The 18,035-nt window shown below is 46.3% G+C and overlaps 1 long non-coding RNA gene across 1 annotated transcript; it reads right to left on the reverse strand.

Moving 5' to 3' along the window:
- Positions 1-13,583: 13,583 nt before the first annotated feature.
- On the reverse strand, positions 13,584-15,810 carry LOC309844339. Its single transcript, XR_014300612.1, has 2 exons — positions 15,200-15,810; positions 13,584-13,943 (listed from the first exon to the last, which is right to left on the reverse strand). It is a non-coding gene; the product is annotated as an uncharacterized lncRNA (long non-coding RNA).
- Between the last annotated feature and the right edge of the window lie 2,225 nt (positions 15,811-18,035).

Below are 18,035 nucleotides of genomic sequence, written 5' to 3' on the forward strand. Positions count from 1 at the left end.
CTGATTCTTCTCAAATCATTCAGCCATCTGTTCCCATCACCTGGACTTCAGGGGCTGGCCTGTTCTTCCTTTGTGTCCAAGCGCCTCCCCCACCCCACCTCCAACGCCTAAGTCCTTCTCTCCATAGATTTCATACCAGATCAAGCACATAGTACACGCCGATGACGCAGTGTCCAGCAAACCCAGAAACCTCTGCCAGAGGCCACGTCAAGGATGGCTCACATTCTTCTGAGGCCCTTCGGATGATTTTGAGGGGATCAGTAACGATCTTCAGGATCCAACAAGTGCTATGAAGGCAAACCAAACACAGACCACTCCTGGGCTCCACCATCCACAGTGTATAAATGAGCCCATGACAGATGTCCTCTTGGACCTGAGTCTCAGCAGGGAACCCCAGACCTCAACCATCAGGGCCCTGAGGCCTATTTTCTGTCAGTAGCTTAGATGGTGAGGGATTTTCAAAAATTGCTTAGAGTGGAATCTTTTTTGTAAATGAACTTTCACAAGAATATAAAACAGCTCCAGCAATCTTCATAAGGACACTCCGGCAGGAGGCCTAAGCCCCACAGCTGGGCTTCACTTAACCCCTCCCAGACTTCTGGGAAGCTTCCTCGATATCCTGGGGTTCTTTGGAACACAGTGTGAGAACCGCCACTCCCGTCTCGCTCTGTAACTTGGATTTGTGGAACCAGCAAAATAGCCAAACAACTGCTAACTCACAAGTCTTGCAGCTACTAGAAGATGGGACAGCTCAGACTGGGAGAGCTCTGGCATTAGTCATAACCACAGGCATCGTCTGGGTGGACTCTCTCATTGGACAGGGAAGGAAGGAGATGGTAAACCCAGATAAGAGAAGGAGCCCATGGGAGGTGCACAGCAGGGGGTAGCAGAGCAGACAACAACCCGGGGAAGAGGAGGAGGAAGGGTCCTCACCGAATGAGAGGTGGGAAGGCCCTCCTGAAGCCACACTGAGGCCCGGGGAACGTGGCCGCCGGAGACCTGCACTGTCCTGCGTCAGGCTCCCTTGGGGTCCGCTGCCCCACTGGTGGGCCTCATGGCCAACTACCACGCTCCGTGTGCTCTGCCCGTTGGACCATGGCCTCCCTGCCTCGTCCCTCAGCTGGCTTATTCTGTCTCCATCTCCTCAGCATCCTCCTCTCCATAAATTCATTTGCTCTATCTTGAAGAACCTGAACTGCCTATTACCTCTCAAATAACACATACGATTCTGGAGTGAATTTGTCTGTTTCTTTTAAATTGTCTCATGTAGGGGCGCTTGGGTGGCTCAGTGGGTTAAGCTTCTGCCTTCGGCTCAGGTCATGATCCCAAGGTCCTGGGATCAAGCCCCACATCGGGCTCTCTGCTCAGCGGGGAGCCTGCTTCCCCCTCTCTCTCTGCCCGCCTCTCTGCCTACTTGTAATCTCCATCTGTCAAATACATAAATAAAATCTTTAAAAAATAAATTGTCTCATGTATTAGCATGGATTTCTTCCTAACACCATCCTGTCAGCCTCACGGGGTCTGCAGCGGTCACGGCAATGACACTTTCCTCGTCTCTGATACAGTCATTTGAGCCTTTTTGTGTTCTCTAGCAGTTTTGGGGGTGGTTGGTCTCCTTCATTGATTTTTGCAAAGATCGCTCTATTTCGTTAACTGGTGCTCCTATCCTTTTCCCCTTCTATTTTCTTTACGTTTACTCTTGTATTTTTGCTGATTTCTTGAGTTAGAGGCTCATCTCCTTCATTCTCAGGCTACTTTTTTTTTTAATTAACAGCTTTATTAGGATATATAATTCACATATCATGTTAATTCACCTATTTTTAAAAGATTATTTATTTATTTATTTTTGAGAGAGAGAGCACGAGCAAGGGGAGGTGCAGAGAGTGAGGGGAAGCAAGCTCCCTGCCGATCAAGGAGCCTGATGCAGGACTCGATCCCAGGACCCCCAGATCACGACCTGAGCCAAAAGCAGGCACTTAACCGACTGAGCCACCCAGCCCCCACCCCCAATTCACCCGTTTGAAGTCTATAATTCAATGGTTTTACAGTCCACTTTGGAACATTTTACCACCCCCAAAGGTAAATCTATACCCATTCTCCTCTCATGTCTTCTGTCACCCCCACCCTCAACCCCAGGCAACCACACATCTCCCTTCTGTCTCTATGCACTGAGCTCATCTGCACATCTTATGTAAATGGAATTAGACAACACAAGGTCTTTGGCAATGGGCTCCTTTCATGCAGCATAAAGACTGTGAGGTTTAGCCCTGTCATGCAGGGACTGTGCCTCATTGCTTTTCATTACCCCATAATATTCCACAGTGTGGACAGAACACCGTGTGTTTATCCATTCATCAGTTGAGGGACACGGAGGCAGTTTCCACAGTTTGGCTACTATAGATAACACTGCTGTGAACATTCACGGACAGGTTTCCACATGGCCGTATGTGTCCATGCCTTTGGCGTGCATGCCCATGCGTGACACTGTGATCATACACGGGAACTCCGAAGTAAGCTGTTTGAGGGACAGCCGCCCTGTTTTTTTTGAAGTGATGGTACAATTTTACGTTCCCACCCCGGTGTATGAGAGCTTCGAATTCTGCACATTGTCATCAACATTGCTACTACCTGTTTGATGGTATAGCCAGGCTAGTGGGTGTGCACTGGTGTCTCATGGTGGTTCTGATTTGTATTTCCCTGAAGGTCAGTGATGTGAACCCATCGCCATACACCATTTCACGTGCTCACGGGCCAGGTGCACAACTTCTTTGGAGAAATGTCTATTCAAGCCCTTTGTTCATTTTTAAAAATTGGGTTCTTTTTCTTTTATATTGAGTTGTAATAGTTTTTATATGTCCTGTGTATAAGTCCCTTATCCAATATGAGATTTGCAAAAAGTTTCTCTCATTCTGTGGTTTGTCTTTTTTACTTTCTTTTTTTTTGTTTTTAAGATTTTATTTATTTATTTGACAGATCACAAGTAGGGAGAGAGAGAGGAGGAAGCAGACTTCCTGCTGAGCAGAGAGTCTGATGCAGGGCTCGATCCCAGGACCCTGAGATCATGACCCGAGCTGAAGGCAGAGTCTTCAACCCACTGAGCCATCCAGGCCCCCCTACTTTCTTTATTTTTTAAGATAGATTTTATTTTACTTGAGAGAGAAAGAGCGGGGAGAGGGGCAGAGGAGCAAATCTTCAAGCAGACTCCCCATCAAGCTCAGAGTCCAGCTGGGCGGCTCGATGTCATGACCCTGAGATCATGACCTGAGCTGAAACCGAGAGTCAGACAGTCAACCAACTGAGGCACTCAGGTGCCCCTATACAAGCTGCTTTGAAAATATATTGTATAAAGTTATCCCTTTCCCTCTAAGGACCATTTTAGGTATATCCAACTACTTAATACGTAAAGTATTAATTGTGATCCAATTGTTCATATTTTCAAAAATTTAGTATTATTTCTTCTTTGATCCATGGATTTTTTTTAACAGTTTTTATTTATTTATTTGACAGAGAGAGAGAGAGATCACAAGTAGGCAGAGAGAGAAAAGCAGGCTTCCTGCTGAGCAGACAGCCCGATATGGGGTTTGATCCCAAGACCCTGGGACCATGACCTGAGCCAAAGGCAGAGACTTAACCCACTGAGCCAACCAGGCGTCCTTGATCCATGGATTATTTTCAAGTCAGTTCTTAAATACCCAAAAAAAAATTGGTGTACTGATAATATATATTGATTTTTAGTTTTATGATATTGTGGTTCGAGAGTGAGGACAATGGTTATTAAATCTTATTGGATTTATCGGGTCTATCTTTATTGAGTTAACACTAGAGCCTGGCTATCTTTTCAGAGCAGCACCTAGAGAGCTTCTTCATGTTCTTTGCAGCTGCTTAGCAGTTCTTTGGGTAGACACACGACAGTCTACTTAACCGGTCCTTTGAAGAAGGATCTGGATTGTTACCAGTGTTTCCGTATTACAAATAAACTACCACAAACAACCGTGTCCATATGTCCTTCTGACTGTGTGCAATTTCCTTATTAATTTTAGACACACTCACATTCTCTGTCTGACTTACCATCACCCCAGCTTCCTGGAACTCTGCTCATCCTCTTTATTATGTCTTTGGACCCTTGAGTACGAAGGGTATTTTCCTCATCTTCCCTATGTCTTGTATGTTCCGCAAAGCCTAGATTATGGACTAGCCCATCCAGAGTATTGCTGTATTTACTTTTCCAGGCAAATCAAAAATATCAGCAGCCTGGGACCCATTTTTTATTAAGCTTTCTGGCATGGGACTCCTTTAGACTTCTGGGTAGTATAAAGTCAAACTTAAATCTATGGGAGACACAGACCGTGAGTTTTTATTTCCCAGGGGAGGATTTTTCCCTCTGAGCCCACGCAGAGACAGACATGATTTCTTGTTCTCTGGTTGAGCCAGCGGATAGGTTCTTTCCTGATCTCTGCTTTCCCTGAGGGTGTAACCCTTGGAGAATGCCAACTGCAAGCGGGGGTGGGGAGGGGTGTCTCATTCTAACTCCTTCCCTTATGTGGCCCAAAGTCTCATTTCCTGCCCCCATGTGGGCATGAGAGCCCGGCCCTTTGTGACTGAAACTGACAGCATGGGGCCCACACGCCTGCCTTGACCTTGGCCGCTCCCACAAGGGCCCCCGACTCTTGTTTCCTGGGCTGGTGCTGGGTGTTCCTCCGACCCACCATAGCTCTTCGTCCCCTCTTCACTTCAGCAGGCTGGTGATTTTCCTTTCTTGCTGGCACACGGGGATACTCATTTACAATAATTTTTGTTGTATTTTATCCAGACGCTTGTGGCAGAAGAAGTGATGTTTATCCATCATTTTCCTACAGTCTATTTTCTCCCTGGATCTTACAGAGATGCCCATCAACACTATGTACCACCCATAGACCACAGTCCCTGTCTGGCAAACACAGGCAACTATTTCTTTGAACTGTGGTGTGTGGGGCCAGTGGGGAATCATACAGATTCTAAAGCCTTCCAGGGCTCAATGCCTCAATGCCTTTGTAGTGCCTCTGCTCCAGCTAGGATTCGAGCAATATCCTTTTGTCTTTCCATTGTGCGGCCATTGTTCTCCTCCTATTCTGGTTAAAGGATCATATGGATTATGGATTTTTAATCAAAACCACCTAATACCTATTTTTGAAATAGCCAAGAATGGTCTCATTTCAATCCCCATATTTTCAGATGAAACATGAAATTAAGAGAATTTAACCAACATACTTTCGGCTGCATTGGTGGGAAACTTTGACCAATAGTGATGGGCTTTTTCTGCCTCCCCACACAAGCGGTGAGTGATTGGAGTTTTTTATTAACATTCCTGCCCTTTTGTCCTTTATCATTAGGTGCTGTGAAGCTGTTTTTCAATGTCAGTTTATTATCTATAAACAGGATGATAATCTGTACTCTCTTTGATCTTAGAACATTTTCCCTCTACCTCTCCCCTGATATGTAGGATTTATGTATCGCTAATATTCCCCTAGTCTACTGCAATGGACTTGAGAGGGGGCCCAAGCAATATTTCTTATGCACAAGATTGGCATAAAGGTTCACTCACTATGGAAATACTTCAGTTCTTTGGGCAGATGATTTATGTCACAAGATGCTACAGACTAGGAGACAGTCCGGATCAGGGTAAGAGGGCCTATTGACAGGCTTATGTTTCCCAGTTCTCCTGAAAATGTATCTGCTGAGGGTCATTGAACAGGTCTTTATGGTGATGGAAGTGGTTGGGGAAGTCAGGGAATAGAATAGAACCGCAAAATGGGCAGTCGTTTTGTGACTTACATAGTGAGCTTTGTTCAAAAGCCTTGATCTAGGCAGGGAACATAAAACTCCAACCCAATATGAAGCAAGCATCTTGACATTGGACCAGTCTTTGTTTCTTCTGTATTATCCCAGGACATAGAGAGTAACCAGTGCTCAAATAGGGGTCCCATCACAGGTCCGAGACTTGTCAGACCCTTGGAACTAGACCCTCTCCTGTGTGACCTGCTACCTCCTTTGCAAATTTGCTTCTGAGCTCTAAGAACTAAATACAGTCCTCTAAAGAGAACAAGACTTAATAACCCAGAGTCAGCAGGGGAAATGCTGAGTGAAGGGGCAGAAAATTCAAAAAGTCACTCACAAACAAAAAGATGTGTTCCAATGAGATGCCATTTCCAGCTGTCCCATCATGCCTGCCCAAGAAAGATGAACGCTGTGCTCACTTATCAGTCAGCTCGAGGTGCATCTGCTCCACCATAATTATCCCACACTTAGGAGAGCTGACCCGGAAGGCGAGTACAAGAGTCGCGTAAGCCATTCTGAACGAACAGCGTTTTTAATTCCATTCCCTTGGGGAAGCTGAAAGACGGGCCACTATAATTTGCATAGGCTGGAAGTAATTTGATTTCGTTAAGTTTCTTTCAATACATAAGATGACAGGATCATAAAATCTCAAGGTTGGAAGGGAACGTAAAGGTTGCTTAGTCCCTCCAATTCAGGGATCTCATTCACAATATCCCTACCAACAGTTACCCAAGCTCTGTCTCAAGAACACAGTGAGGGGGAGTTTAAGGGACCATCCTTTCCCCACTATGTGGAGGCAGAGATTTCCCAGGGAACATCACCATTTTCCAAAAACCAAGTTTTCTACAAATTCTTTTTTTTTTTCATTTTTGGCTATTTATTTATTTGTTTAAAATTCACAGTTCTAATTAGAAGGGATTAAAATTTCTTTTTTTTTTTTAATATTGGAAAACAATAGCTCTTTGGAGACTAGCTCAGACATTGACATTTTTCTCCTTGCTGTGAACTTGTCTACTTTTTTTTTTTTTTTAATTTATTTATTTGTCAGAGAGAGAGAGAGAGCGAGCACTGGTAGATGGAGACAGAAGAAGAAGCAGGCTCCCTGCTAAGCAAGGAGCCCGATGTGGGACTCGATCCCAGGATGCTGGGATCATGACCTGATCCGAAGGCAGCCGATTAACCAACTGAGCTACCCAGGCATCCCTTTTTTTTTTTTTATTTAATTACCTGGTGGTGGGTATTAAGGAGGGCATGTGTTGCAAGGAGCATGGGGTGTGGTGCATAAACAATGACTCTTGGAACACTACAAATTCATTCTAAGCCATTGTAGCAGGTTCCTTGACTCCTTCACCACCCTATGATTCACCTCTTGGGTCCCCAAACCTGTCCCCTTTGTCTCAAATCCCATCCTTCCACTTCTTCCCATCTCTTGTCAGGCATCCTCACGGCTGCCTTTACTGAGGAAATCAACCACCAGACAAAAGGCATTCACCTCCCTCCTTTCCAGTTCTCTCTCACTGTTCATGTTTTTCCTTCTCCCTGGGCTGGGAGAAGTACCTCTCCTCTTGTCCCAAGGCAACCCCGTCCCTCAGTGTGCTGGGATGGGGTTTAGGGTGAGAGGATATCACGCCTTTTCTATCCATTTGGATGTGGATATTTTCTCGTTCACCCAATGTGTAAGAGCAGCTCAGCTGGTTTCTGGAATTATCTTTAGAAGGAATTGCTCCATCTGTATCCATAGATTTGGTGTGTCCATGCAGAAGGTGAGCTCAGGTGCCTCTGAAGTCACCATGTTGGCCCAGAACCAGTAAACCTTCCCCTCTTGCTGGAAACCACACCCCTGCTGTCCTGTGTTAGATCTGAATGACCAGGCGGGTCCTCTCTTTCCCATAGCTCCAACTTCTGCACCGCCTCGCAATCATTCTCAGCCTATATATATGTTCAACTCTTTCCTACACTTAAAAATAGCTTCTCTTCACCCTGCTGTCTCTTTCATCTCTCTTTTCTCATGCTTCTTGTATTAGTTAGAACAGGCTAGGTCATGCTGCTGTAACAGACAGCCACCAGTCTAATGCAACAAAGATTTGGTTTATTTTTCCTCACCCAGGCCAAGTTCACTGCAGGTCAGTGTGACTTCCTCGAGCAACTGTGTTCCAAGCAGGGACCCAGCAAAGCAGGCTGCTTTAATCTTGTATCTCCCCGTCCTCAACCTCCTCTCCTTACTGTAGCGGGAGAAGAGATACATGGCAATAGAAAATAATCTTCCTATGTGCCAGGAAGCCCAAAATCACTGGAAATAGAAAGTCACTAGAAGGTTTTTCCATACCTTCACCAACTTAATTGAAGACAGATTCAGCATCTGCTGTGTCCACTTCCTTGCTTCCTTGTAACTTCACCCCTGAAAATGGCTTCTGTCCCACTCTCTGCAAAAAATGCTTACTCTCAGGGTGCCTGAGTGGCTCAGTGGGTTAAAGCCTCTGCCTTCAGCTCAGATCATGATCCCAGGGTCCTGGGATTGAGCCCCACATCGGGCTCTCTGCACAGCGGAAAGCCTGCTTCCTCCTCTCTCTCTCTCTCTGCCTGCCTCTCAGCCTACTTGTGATCTCTATCTGTCAAATAAATAAATAAAATCTTTAAAAAAAAAAATACTTGCTCTCCCTGTGACCACTGGTGAAACCTTAGAATCTTGGCTTTCCCTAATTGGGTACAAAAACAATTCCACAGCATCCTCTTCACTGGGCTTTGCTTTAATGTTTTGTTCTGGATTTTTGTACACAGTCATTGTAAGAAACAACTAGAGGATTCTTTGCATTCGCTATGAAATTTTTTATTGACAAACTATTATATGCCACAATTTTCTTTATGTAAATCCTAGGTGAAAAATGATTTTCAAATTTGTTGCCAGCGAAAGTATCACCTCTCCTGAGAAAATACGTTCATATCTTTTATAAAATGTTCCATGTTTTGCTTTTTATCCTGGTTGCCAAGAAGTTCAGAACCAAACCATGTGGTCCATTTTATACTAATACTTATAAAGACATGCAGATCGGACAGGAAGAATGAAGACTGTGTTTGCAGTATTATAATCTATAATAATAATCTATTATAATCTATAATAAAGAAAATCCTAAAGACTCCAGCAAAAAACTGTTAGAACTAATCAATGAATTCAATAAAATTTCAGGATCCCAAATCAACATATAGAACATTTCTGTACATGAATAATGAAACATTTGAAGAAGAAAGAAAACAACCCCATTCACAAGAGCATCAAAAACAATGAAATACTTAGGCATAAATTTAACCAAGGCAGAGCAAGATCTGTACCTCTAAACTACAAGACCCTGGTGAAAGAAATTGAGGTCATGCATGAACAGAAAGATCTCCCATGTTTATGGATCAAAAGAATTAATATTGCTAAAATGTCCATATCACTCAAGGCCATCTATATCAAGGCCATCAATGCAATTCCTATCAAAATTCCAGTGGCATTTTTTCACAGAAGTAGAAGACACAGTCTTAAAATTTGCATGGAATCACGAAAGACCCCAAATAGCCAAAGCAATCTGGAGAAAGAACAAAGCTGGAGGCATCACACTTCCCGATTCCAAACTATACCGTACAACTATAAAACAGTATGGTACTGGGGGCATCTGGGTGGCTCAGTCTGTTAAGCAGCAGACTCTTGATTTCAGTTTAGGTTATAATCTCAGGGTCTTGAGAACAAGCCCCGTGTCTAGCTCCATGCTGAGTGTGGCGCCTGCTTACGATTATCTTTGTCTCTCTCCCACCACCTTTCCCATCCCCGCCTCCCTCTCTAACAAATAAAAAATTTTTAAAAGCCCAGTAGGGAACTGGCATAAAAATAGACCCAAACACCAGCGGAACAGGATAGAGAGGCCAGAAATAAACCCCTGCATATACAGTCAACTAATATTTGACAAAAGAGCCATGAATACTCAACAGGGTAAGGCAGTCTCTTTAATAAATGGTGCTGGGAAACTGGATAACCACATGCGGAAGAATGAAATTGGGCCCCTGTCTCACACTACTCACAAGCATGTACTCCAAAAGCATTAAAGACTCAAGCACCAGAACTGAAATGGTGTAAAACTCTCCAAAGAAAATGCAGGCGAAACTTTCTGGATACTGGTCTTGGCCATGATTTTTTGGATAGGACACCAAAAGAACAACCAAGAAATGCAAAGATCACCAAGTGGGACCACAAGAAACTAAAAAGCTCCCATACAGCAGAAGAAACTATCAACAAACTGAAAAGGCAACCTGTGGAATGGGGAAAAAAAATTTGTGAATCATGTATCTGATAAGGGATTATTATCCAAAATATAGGAAGAACTCATACAACTTAATAGCAAATAAACAGTCTAATTAAAAAATGGGCAGAGGATCTGAATAGGAATTTTTCCAGAGAGGACATACCCATGGCCCACAGGTACAGGGAAAGCAATCAGAGCTTATGAACCCTTCGGAAGCATCCAGCTGGGGGAAGTATACTCGTTTGCTGGGACTCTGTTAACAAAATGCCCCAGGCCACCGAGTCAGGGGAGAGGGAGCGTAAGCAACAGAAATGTATTCTCTCCTTTCTAGAGGCTGGAATTCAAAGGTGTCTCTGCAGGTTTGGTTCCTGCGGAAGCCTCTCTCCCTGGCTTGCCGAGGTTCGCCTTCTCGCTGTGTCATCACATAGGCTTCGTCTGTGCCCATGAACTTCTGGTGTCTCTCCGCGTGTCCAAATGCCCTGTTCTTGTAAGGACACCAACCACGTTGTGGTAGGATTCACCCTAATGACCCATTTGAACTTAGTTACCGCTCTATCTCCAGATATACTCACAGCCTGAGGTACTGGGAAATGGGGCGTCAACATATAACTTTGGGGGACACAATTCAGCCCATAACAAAGAGGGTGAACTTCTCTCTTTCCCTCTTCACTGCTCCCCATCTTGCTAACTGTGCTTCCGGGCTCCCCAGGATAGGCGCTCTGGGCAAGAGGAGGCAGGGAGAGTGGGAAAGTTCTCACTCACCTGCTTCTGGGGGCCTTTTCTGCACTGCTGCTCAGAGGCGATCCCCACCCGTCACTGCGGAGTGCTCTCTGCAGTTCCCGTTACTGGGTGAACACATCACCTCCAGGCTCACTGGTGTCCTCCCTCTTATGCCACAAGGAATCTGCGTGAACTCCGCTCTTTCCTGCTAGAGTCTGTTCCCTCCACACACACCTGCCCTTGACTCTTGAGAAGGGCACGCTTCTGGAATACAAACTCAAGGTGATGGCAGCAGGACCAGGGCTCGGACACGAGCCAGGCACAGACAGAACCCAGGTGCAGGGGAGAGCCGAGCACAGATGGTGGTGGGTGCAGGTATAGACGGGGCTGGCCCGGGTACATCTGAGAGCAGGTGGTTGGGGATACGGAAGGTAGGCAGTTATAAAGGTGGGAGGTGTTCTGCCCTGACATTAAAGACTGTCCAGGCTTCGGTAAGACCTAGTCACTCTTCAGAGAAATTTCTCCTCCCTTCCAACCAGGAGGCACCAGTGTTGAGCTCACAGACCTGTGAACAACAGCAAACATTTAAGAGGGCATTCTAGGTGCTGTGCACCAGGTAAGGCAATTTGTATGCACACACTAACTCGTTGAACCCTCCCGACTCTGTGGTGTCTGTTCTCTCATGATCCCATTTGACAGATGGGGGAGCTGAAGCACAGAGAGGTTGTGTAATATGCCCAAGATCACACAGGGAGGAAGCAACAGAGCTGAAGTTAAATCCAGCAGTTTCCTTCCCAGAGCCCATGCTGTCAATGACCCAGATTATCCTTCCTCCCAAAGGACAAGCTGTTTGAAGGAGACAGTCACTCCCCTGCAGCTCGGCAGCCATAGGCAGGATAGGATAGATGGTGGGCAGGAGGGCCCGGTGGGACCTGGGCTCTACCCGCCTCAGCTTCTGTCATGGGAGCCATGGGGTAGGACTTGGCCCTTCTCCTCATCTGCTTCCAGTGACAGTTCGGTGAGTGGCTGCGAGAGACTGTCCCTTACCTCCTGCTTTCCTTCCACACCCAGCACAGACTAGGTGCCCACAGATCGTTCACCTGAAACTTGACTTTAATTGGCCAACAGTATGCAAAACTCGGGCTAAGTCACCCTCCTCTCTAGAAAATGTCTTGACTTAGCAAGCATAACACAACATAGGCTTCATGGCTCAGGGTCCTTTCTCCCTCTCCCTCCACTCCAGATGTTCTCAGCCCTGGCTGTTTATTAAAGCCATTGGAGGAACTCTTAAAAATACCCGTCTGGGCCCTCAAATCAATGAAATCGGAATGGGGGTGGGGCGTTGGGTGATTCTCATGCGCAGCCTGGCTGAGAAGCATGGCCCCTGTCTCCCCATTACATTCCCGCTCAGAGCTGTAAGCTAAGATCATTTCCTTCTCTCCTCAAGCATGGGAAATCAGAGTACTTTGCCATGAATGATTTCAGAAGCCCTTGTTCTTCCACACACCATGTTCCCCCAGACCAGCCCTAGCTGGGGTGTTCAGGGGTGGGCAGGCAAATCCTCAGGCCCCTGAGTGGTCTGGCGGGCTGAGGGGGGGCAGGTGTGACACAAACTCTGGGGAACGTTCCCGGCCATCTGGCCCATTTGTCTCCTGCACGCCCACGTCAGCTGAGGGAGGCCCGCAGCCCTGCGGAAGAACAAGAGCTCATCCGTCAAGTGCTCCAGGCAGGGATGGGCCCAGCGCTCGGGTGGAAGCAGGTCCAGAATTTATCATTTTGTTCCGGGCACTGTTAGCAGCTGGCAGATTGGAGCCCTCTCACAGAGCTCATCTCTTCTAAGTAATGGAAAATGAGAAATTTTTCTCCACAGAAACAGTGGGGGTTACAAGGAACCATGATTTCCGTTCTGGGCTCTCTGAAGCCCAGAGACAAGTTCCCCTGATATAGATAGCCCCTTGTCAAGGGCAAGGACCGAGGTGATGTAACAGAAGTGTCCTAGGCCTGCAGACCAAGAGAATGGGATGGGCAGGCCGGTGCTGCCCTACCCTTGTTCCCGGCAGCCGTGGCTGGGCCTCCCCTCGTGTTGGCCTTGCTCTCCCAATCTCTATAATGAGCATATTAGGCCCTTGAGCCCTGAGACTCCCCCAGCTCAAAAGTGCTGGGATTTCTGCCTTCCGGTGGGAAGGAATTTCCTCTCCTAAGCACGCATTCTGGAACAACCAGCAAGCTTCGTGGGCAGTTCTTACTCTTGAGAAACTTACCCTGCGAATATTGAGAGAAATGTTCTCTGGATAGTATGAGATCTGTGTCCTGTCTTCCATTGCCAGACACATGACCCTGAAGGCAAGGGTGTGGCTCCCCCGGGGGTCTTCCCCAGTGTGATGAGTTCTGGGCCCCAGCTGGAAGGGAAGTTTCTGGGATTCTTGTTCAAACACAGTTCTTACCCAGAAACCTCATGAGCACAGTTGTGGGAACCCCCACCCCCACCATTTTAACATATAACCCTCAAAAACATGACACTAGACAGATTCTTTTTTAATTGAGCAGAGAACTGAGAATTGAAATATAATCAGCGTAATTATCCAAAATACCTAGCGCCTTTTTGTTTTGCGATAGTTTTAGATTTCGGAAGAGCGGTAGAGATGGCACGGAGTTCCCCTACACCCCTCACCCAGCTTCCCGTGAGTTCACATCACCCGTAACTAGGATACATTCAACAGAACTCCCTTAATGTTGGCACACGCTAAGAGAGCTTAATATTGGCACGCACTCTTAACTAATTTATAGGCTTTATTTAGATTTCACTAATGTCCTTTTTCTATGCCAGCACCCAGTCTAGGAGAACACTTCACTGTGGCTCCTCTGTATCTTACCCTCTGGGACAGCTTTTCAGTGCCTGCTAATCTGGATCAGGTCTCCTCAGCCCCGACTGTCCGCTAGAGTCACCTGGGAAGGCTTTGGAGGGCACCAAGTCCAGAGCCATGCACCTACGACGTCAGAATTGCCGGGCATAGACAGAATTAGCATCATTTTTTTCTAAAGCTCTGGGTCATTCTGATATCCAGCCGGCCAGAGTTGAGATAGACTGCTCTTAAAATATCAGAGTTCCTTCTCGTCCAGTCAAAGTTCTTCCTGGTATGAGCAAATGACTCCTTCTAAATTAATTTTTAATGACATATGAATATTTAAATACATTTCTTATATAGTGCTTACTAGTGCTTTATAACTATTTAATCAAATCAGAACATTACAGATAAAGGTTAAGTCCCTTTTAATTACCCTCCATTATATTCTCTTCCCTTCTCTAGAGACACAGATACTCACCCTTCCCACACTGGCTTATGTATTACAGATTCGTGTCTGGGACTTAATGGTGGTGTGTGTTTCTATTCCTGCTGGGATCATATATGTAACATTCTGCAATGTGTGTTTTCACTTGCTTTTATTTATTTCTAAGTTTTGGCTCTTGCCAGCTCCACTGCCATGGGCACGGAGGTGGTAGAGTGCTGGGTACAGTCTAGCATCTGTATAAATGAACGTAGCGCCATTTGGTCTCCTGCACATGCCTGTATGAGAGGAAGAAAATAAGGATCTAGGAGTGGAAGTGCACGACCTCAAAGGGCGTGAGGTTGTGTGCTTTCTGTTGTTGTGATATTATCTTATTCTCAACCTAACCTGCTTTCCCGGTTGATTCTGTCTCTTCTGCCAGAAGCAGTGTACGAGAGCACCGATTTTCCTTGCGTCTTTGCCAACACTAGATTTATTAAACTTCTTAAAGTTTGCCAACAAAGAGATAATAAATGTTGTATCCTTTGCTTAGTCGGCATTCGAGGAACTATTTTTCAAAAACTTTTTATAAATAAATATAAATATTTTAAAAATACCAAATAGAACAGGTGCAATGAAATACCAGAGTTGGAAGAGACCTCAGCGACCATACAGCCCCACCACTGTGTTTAAAGAATCTTTTTATTGCATACAAATAATATGTGGACACACTATTGTGGCAAAACTTGAAAACCAATTCTAATATGTTGAATAAAAAACAAAAGTCCTCTTTTGTGTCCTCTCGGACTCCCTTACTGAGAGGTAAACTGATGGTAATGGTGGGTATTTCGTGATGGCTCATTTATTGCATAAATACATGCATATGTAAATGCCTATAAAATAAAGTGGGTGGTGACGGCATTTTACATACAAGGGGTACAGCTCTCTGTATTTTTGCAGAACTACAAGTTTCTTTTAACAACATGTCTGAGAAACCCTTCCATATCATACAGAGAACAACCCCATTTTTAACAGCTGCATAATATTCTCTAGCACGGGATATAGTTGTTATTTCTTGACGGGTAACAAGTTAGCTTCGAAATTTAGCAACAAACACTTACCGTCTCACATGGTTTCTGAGATCAAGAATGTGGAAACAGCTCATCCTCGTGGTTCTGGATCTGAGGCTCTCAGGAGGTTGTGGCTGAGCCTGAGGCTGGGGCTATAGTAGACGGAAGACCTGACCAGGGTTAGAAGACGGGCATCAAAGGTGGTGCCTTTACAAGACTGCTGGCATGAGGACTCAGGTCTTCTCTGCAAGGGGCTCTCAGTAAGGCTACTCATGACAAGGCAGCCTCCCCAGTGATGAGCAAGAGAGAGAGAACCCAAGAAGGAAGCTGCTGTTTTTTTTAACAACCTGAGCTTAAGAAGGGCATGGCAATCCTTCTGTCACGTACTATGATCTATTGGTCACAGACACCAATCCTGGTTCACTTCGGGAAAGGACAACCCTTGCGGAATGCCAAGGTGTGGGTGGGATTCACTGCAGGCCACCTTAGAGGCTGACAGTCACATGGTGACCTCAGGTGGTCCTCATGTCTCACAACCTCATGCAGTCTTGCTGTCAGGTTCAAGCTCTCGGGTATGCTGCCTGATGCCCACATACCTCTCTCCTAGCCCTGGAAGGAGAATTGCTATAATTCCTTCATTTTCGAAAGGGGACATCAAAACCAGAGAAAAGTGACTTCTCCAAGGTCACAATGCTAATCACCTGCAAGCTTCAGATTACAATTTCAGTCACCTGACTTCTAGTCCATTCCTTGTCCAGAGCTGTTCTGTGGGCCAGGTAAACATGGGCTGAGATTTCAACTGGTAACCTGAGATAAAACCGGGCTGGTAACTGCCAACAGCCAGTTCCCAGAATACCAACAAAGCATGTAACGGCTCATCTTGCTTTATAATTGCTAAATGTACGTCACTGAGCCCAGAGGCTAGATCAGCCATTGTGTAAATTCCTAGCCGGCCTTAGTTAAAAAGAAGCTAGTGGAAACAAGGAAGCATTTCCATGCCATCATTAGCAGAAATGTGGAGTCAGACGGACCCTGGATCTAGCTCTGTGACCAGGGGTGAGCCACGTAATTCCTCCGACCCTGTGTCTTCATCTGTAAAATGGGAATGTGCAGAGTACCTACAGGACAGGTAGTTCGGAGGCCCAAACAAGGTGGCGTATGTGATGGGATAGCCCAGGCTCTGGCCCATTCCGTAAATGGGGTTCCTGTTCTCTGTGTTCTTCCGGCTGACCCACTTCAGCAGCCCATCAAACTTTCTGAATGAATGAACTCCATTTTCTAAAAATACATGGTGCCTGCAGAGCCCACTGTATCCCGTCTCCTACCTCCTGATGCTATTAAGAGTGACCATTATTTTGGGACCTATGCTTACAGTTGCAAATGGTCCAGATTTTTGACAAGCAGGGCAACTTGTGGACATGAGGTCTGGATGGAGCCCCCGAGGGCTGTCCCTCTAGCCTGTGCACAGTCACTCTTCCTGCCCCTTGTGTGGGTTTGATGTGCATGCCATTGTCCCAGCAGGCACAGGCTGGGTCCCCCTCACCTCTGTGACTCTAGTGCCAGCACAGGGCCTGGCACTTTAGAAGTGTCTGGAATGCATGAATAAATGCATGTATGAATGAATGAATGAATGAATGAAGAGAGATTAATCGAACCAAATCAAGTGAAATGAGGGTCATCACCAAGGCCATTCACCAATTGCCAGGATTCTGATTTGAGCTATACAAGGATTGGGGGTGTGGAGTACCTTTGCGTCCTCAGCCATCTGACAGAATGAAGGATGGGGTAGAGAGAGGGGTGAATGTGGAGTTAGTTTTCTGTGTGCTGAGTGTAAGGAGCCCTTGGCCCACGCAGGGGTGACATGAGGCACCAGGCAGAGTTTGAGGGAGAGACCTATGACTGTTGACCATCTCCTGAGCAAATGGGCTTCTGACCACAGGCCACAGGAATTCCCTGAGCTTCTGCAGAACATTCTGGTACCTCAACTGTTCTTTGCAATCTAAAGGCCACACGAAGTTTCTGGCCAGAGCCAGATAAGGGACAGAGATGTAAAAGGGAAGTGACAGATGTCCCAGGCAAGGGATTCCCCAAGCCAAAGCCAGCAGGAGACAAGCACCCTCTCCCTCTCAAAATCTGAAGGGTCAAAAGACATTCCCACAGGGGATGCTGAGTTTGGTTTTCCCCGACTACTGCCTCTTCAGTCCTGAGAGAAACTGGACCCCTGGAGGGCTGGCTCGCTGGCCCATTTCCTCCTCTGCTTGGGCCCGTCCCATCAGCTGCTCTTGTGGGTCTGGAAGAAGCCCCCCCCACCCACTCCCGGAGGGTGAGAAGGGCAGTGCTGGGGCCCAGCATGGCTGAGATACCACTCCCAGCAAGGCTCCGATTGGGCACACCAGGCACTAACCATGACAGGCAAAGGCAGGGCCATGTTCTCATTCCAAACCCCTTCGCTGTTCTTCCTCAGGAAGCTTCCTGTTGGAAGATAAATGCTCTGCTTGTGATCACACAGATTTATATTTATTTATTTTCCTTTCCTCCCAAGCTTGAGCCAGCCCAGACAGGTCAAAGAGCAGGATTCCAAGCAGCCAAGATGGTCTCTAGAGAAGTCTGGAATTTCCCTGCAGACACGGCATGGCAGAAAAGAGGCAGGGTCCCCTGGGAGCCTGGACAGGGGGCTGCCAAAACCCCAGGATCCCTTGGCAAGTGGAGTACCTCTTAGGGTAGGCAGGGGCCTCCAGCCACCTTGAGAACCTGACCATCAGTTCCTGAGTCTCTGTTTTCAAAAAACCAGAGGGCCTTATGTCCCCAGAACAGGAACCAATCCTAGAGACACTTACAACCCAAATCAATTTCCCTTCAAGACCGGGCCCAGGCTGGAGTAAGGAAA

Source organism: Mustela nivalis (assembly GCF_964662115.1).
Source record: "Mustela nivalis genome assembly, chromosome: 1".
Lineage (NCBI taxonomy): Eukaryota > Metazoa > Chordata > Mammalia > Carnivora > Mustelidae > Mustela > Mustela nivalis.